This window comes from Alligator sinensis, unplaced genomic scaffold (assembly GCF_000455745.1).
Source record: "Alligator sinensis unplaced genomic scaffold, ASM45574v1 scaffold573_1, whole genome shotgun sequence".
Classification (NCBI taxonomy): Eukaryota; Metazoa; Chordata; order Crocodylia; family Alligatoridae; genus Alligator; species Alligator sinensis.
The window spans coordinates 27173-31824 of NW_005841877.1; the positions used below are offsets into that span (position 1 = coordinate 27173).

Consider the following 4652-nt stretch of genomic DNA (forward strand, 5'->3'; position numbering starts at 1 on the left):
GTAAGGCAGGCTTGGATGCCATCCTGGTGTGGGATGTTGGTATATAGGCTGGTAACGTCCATGGTGGCTAGGAGTGTGTTGCTGGGAAGGTGGTCTATGCTTTTAAGTTTCTGTAGCAAGTCTGTGGTGTCTTGGACAAAACTTGCTCTGTGTTGCTATATCTTTGAGGTACTGCTTTACTTTCCTGTGGGTGCATATACACATATGCTTTAATGTGCAGTATAATATTTTACACGAATGCATTAGGGCAATGTTTTACACTACTGCAGTAGGGCAACCTAATGTATATTTATTTAGTACCTCACATTAGAGGTATTAAATTTAATATGCAGTAGCAAAAACACATTAATGAATGTGTAGATGCGCCCTGGGCAATCAGATTACTGATTTTCTTCAAAACTGAAGACTGTGTTTCATAATTATATTCTTAAACAAATGACAGTAGGCTACCAGAATATTTTTAGGGTAGGTGAACAGTCTTTGAACTCTTTTTTATTCTCTTACATGTGACCGCTATGGATTTTTACAGAAAGCTTTAGCATTTATGCTGTGCTTCGTGTTCTTGTCAAAATGTCTGTCATGGTGCTAATAGATTCTGGTCCCAACCCTCTAATTGACCCTGATACATTTGGAAATGGCAATTTAAGGTTTATCTAGATAAATGCATGTTCTACATAATAAGCCAAGCAAAGGTCTTCATATACACCAGAGAAATCAACACTTTTCCTCTGACCTGTGTTCCAGCATTTGACCTGTTTATTCCATTTACTAACACAGTGTAATGGGAACCTTGTGTGCATCTACATGTGCAAATGCTCTGGGGTGGTTTACTTTAGAGTTAGAGTAATTCACTCTAGAGTAATTTACTAGAATAAACCCACCACGGGCATGCATCTACATGTGCAGAGAAGCAGGAGCAGATTTGCTGCTCATAGCAGCAGTCTGCTTGCACCCCCAGCAGCCCTGCACTGGCCTGCTGCAGCAGGTAGTGGGGCAGTGCTCCCCCTGGGTGCTAGCCCAGGGGCTGATAGAGAGCACGGAGCTAGCATCCAGTTTCCTGCTGTCAGGACAGGCTTTGCCACCAGAGTCTGGGCAAGGACAATATCTCCCTGCCCTGGCAGACAGGAGCTCCCAGCCCCCAGCTCTGTGACTGGGGATCCGGGGCTAGGAGTGCCCTGCTGTTGAGACAGTGGGCTGTTGTCTCCACTGGGCTCCGGTGACAGAGCCCACCCCAGCATCAGGCAGCTCCTAAGGGCAGGGAACAATCTCCCGCCTCCTGCTGCCTGGCTGACCTGGAGCACATTTGCTCCCAGTCAGCTGTCTACATGCACTGCACTGCGCAGTAATTACTCCCAAGTAAATTTGTTACTTGTATTTACAGGTAGCAAATTTACTTAAGATTAATGCAAATTACTGTGCAATAAGCATCTGTACGTGTAGACAGTGACACTTACTGCACAGTAATTTCCTCTAATCTTGAGTAAAGCATCTCATGTAGATGTGTCCCTTGAGTACTAGATTCCAAAAAAGGAATTGCAAGCAGCAGCCTTTTGTATTCTTAACATATTCTTTCAAATAATCATTTCATACTTTCCAAAGTACCTTTTTGAGTCTAGACCCTGAATTAGAATATATACAAAAGTAGACTGCGCAGTCTGAGTGTCCTCTCACTTTAAGATTAGCAGTTTTTCCACAGATGGCAATGGGCTTTACATCAGACTAAGTCCTTTAAACAGACATTTCTGAATCCTAACAGAGAGACCTCAGTAGAAATAAGAGCACCCATGATATCTCATGCATTCCAGTATCATTTCTTTACTATATGATTGGTACAGAGACTATTTTCCTCCCACAGATCAAAAGTAATCTAAAAGTGATCTAAAACTTGTATGCATTATAATTAGTGTGGAAATATTAAAATTGAACATTATAATTCGTATATAAAGGGAAGATTACAAAGCCTGTGCATTCTACTTGGTGGATTTCTGAGATTTAGGCTGGGCAACATAAATGCTAGGGAACTATTGCAAATGAACATATTCCTTAATGTGATCAAAGGTTCCATATCAGCTACGTCAAAAATATTTTTCAACAATCCAGGAATGTTCTTCAACCATAAAATCACATCACCTTTTTCAGTATTTAAAAAAATACAGAGACAAACTATGAGGTGTATTCTGAAAAAAAATTCTAGAGAGAAATGTTAGCTAAATCTTTAGGTATGTGAATTGAATCTAGATACTACTAATTCCAGCAGAAATGGAACATCTTTATTCATATAAAAGTATTATCAAAATGCTGAAATGATACTGGAAGTCATGTTATTTCCAACATAAGACATGGCTTTCTTTTGAAATGAATGTAAAACTTCTCAAATAGGATTACATTTATGGGAACATTTTTCAGACAGAAGGCAAGCCAATTAGGGATTTCTTTATGATGATCCATTACAGTTTAGTCTAAATAAGCTATAAATATTACCAAATAGTTCCATTTAATTTCTTATCTGCTACTGTCCCTTTAGGTCTTTGATAGACTTTTATGAGAATAAAAAGCCAAGACCTTTTTTTTATTACTGAACTACAGTAGTTGAGGTTATAGTCTATAATTTTCAGTGTCTTCTCATATTCTTAGTACCTATCAGATGAAGACTGGTATTTAATTCATCTGACACTTTAATTAATTTAGCACTTTTAAACATCTTACATGGTTTGATGTTCTTCTAAATAAAACAAGACAAAATAGCCCAGGCAGCCAAACAAGTCTTATTTAAAAAGGACTGTTTTCACCAGTGCTACTATGGGTATGGCACTATGTATGTTAAAAATAAATATGTGATGCCTTACAGATGGAGTGGAGAAGTGAATAACCAGCAAGGTACTGCATTAGGTTTGTTAAAGAGATTGCACTTATAACCAGATAGAAAAATTCAAGTAAGAGCCCACAAACACTTAATTGTTAGTAAGCACAAGGTCAGACCACATAAATGGATCTTTTCTGTATTTTTCAGAGTGACTCATAGCTCAAAGGGGAAATAACCAAAACTCTTTCTCCCAGTTTATGCTGAATCTTACCTTCCAGATTAAGGAATGATATTATTTGCTCCAATCTCATTTTAGAGGCTCCTTTTCACTAGGCGAAGAACAGACAGGGAAGCTATGTTATTATATAGGCATTCATATCTTTGTTTACTGCCAGTTAATCGTAAGCATCAGCATACAATCAAACTTAGGCAACAACTCATTCTGAAAAAAAGAAAATGCTTTAAGAGACTCTGTTCCAGGGGTTGCTGTTTGCAAAATGGGGGAAGGATGGTACAGAGCTCAGGGGACTAGCCTGGGATTTGGGAAAACCAGATTCAGTCCCCACAAGCTTCCTCTGTGAGCTTGGACTTCATTTCTCTGTTTCATTTTCTTTGCAAGAAAAGAAATAAGGGTACATTTCTTACCTCAGAGAGAGGCTGTGAAGATGAATACATTGATTACAGTAACAGGGACCATACATATTGTTAGCAGAGTCTTGTCCCAGTAACTTAAGGCCAGATGCTCAGCTGTTATAAATCAAGCTCATTCCATCAAAGGCAGCCCAGCCTGCAGCAGCTGGGGCTTGGCCCCTCATTCTTTTTTCAAGACTGTTTTGTAATTTTGTAGGCTTGGATTTGAAGGTGTTACAGTATTTGGAACCTTTTGCCTCTGAGGTAGTTAAGATGAAATCTTATATTAATTAGTATATATTTAACAACATATATACATGTAAGACAAATAATATTAAGCAGTGAAAATATCGATGATGGTAAAATGGTTATGCCTAGTAACTTTAAATAAAAAACGCACATTCAATAAGCCAAAATATAGTCTGTGCATTAGATTTTGCTACAGCCTTTCAATGAGTCAGTCTTCAAACCTCAGAAATTAGGCATTTATTCCTTAGGAAGAGCTAAAAAAAACAAATTATATTGCCAAAAGGAGCCAATTTAAAAAGCATACAAGGAAGGAACAGATTTATTGCACCTTTAAAAAAAAAAAAAGTTTGTACTTTGAGAGCAAGGGCTAGAAATAAACAAATTGCATGATAGAAATTGAAAAGGTTGAATTCCTGGCTTTGAGTAAAAATTTCAATACAACCTAAACTGTAGAAGGACTGTAATACAGTTTAATTACCTACTGGAAGAGCAAATCTCAGTACAACCTTAACTGTAGAGGCACCATGATGTTGTATCATCATAATATAGCCACTGGATACTAACAGTCTGTTTTCAGGAGCCAGGTGCTGGGCAGTCAACCAACATTTTATTTTCCTTTTGCTGTTCAGCTAAGTCCAAGCCCCCCCATACTGAATAAAAGCCCTGTTTTTCATTCTAGGGTAGAGAAGTAATTCAGTTCCCAGGGCTAGTCCTTATTGGACAGGTTATTGCTAGAGCCGGCCATCAATGCTGCAATACATGGGGTGGTTTCAGGAAGATAACAGTCTTTTCTATGTGCTAATTTATATATGCTAGTACAACTTTGTTGCAGCTGTCTTTGAGGTAGTTGTTGTACTGGGTTCTTTTTGTGAACCCAATGGCTCAAAACAGTTCACAAAACTTTTTGCCTCAAAATTTTACCACTTTTGTTCTCTGAACAATCACTGGAGAGTGAATAGAACTTATTTGA

At 38.2% G+C, this 4652-nt stretch overlaps 1 long non-coding RNA gene across 1 annotated transcript in view; it reads right to left on the minus strand.

Moving 5' to 3' along the window:
• The window catches only part of LOC102377157, a 10796-nt gene extending 7276 nt beyond the window's left edge, over positions 1-3520 (minus strand). The window contains exons 1-2 of the long non-coding RNA XR_001359327.1: positions 3449-3520; positions 3075-3132 (exon numbers count right to left, since the gene is read on the minus strand). This is a non-coding gene — a long non-coding RNA (uncharacterized LOC102377157). The remainder of the gene's footprint in view (positions 1-3074; positions 3133-3448) is intronic.
• Between the last annotated feature and the right edge of the window lie 1132 nt (positions 3521-4652).